Source organism: Anopheles maculipalpis, chromosome 2RL (assembly GCF_943734695.1).
Source record: "Anopheles maculipalpis chromosome 2RL, idAnoMacuDA_375_x, whole genome shotgun sequence".
NCBI lineage: Eukaryota > Metazoa > Arthropoda > Insecta > Diptera > Culicidae > Anopheles > Anopheles maculipalpis.
The window spans coordinates 83450923-83451154 of NC_064871.1; positions in this window are offsets into that span (position 1 = coordinate 83450923).

Sequence of the window (232 nt, forward strand, 5' to 3'; positions counted from 1 at the left end):
TGCACTATTGTTTTGTTCGGTTGTGTAGCACTAGGTCTCACTAAATTAGGTATAGGATTTTTCTACACACTGCCTTTAATTTGCCTGCCACAAATGACAAACGGTTCGCTGTGGCGATTCCCACGAAGCGAAGGTAATAATTTAGTTTTGCCCTTCTTTTGCTGTAAATAATGTACACTGAACGTCTCCGTCATTGTCAACTAGCCTGCTAAGTAGAATGGATGCTGTAGAA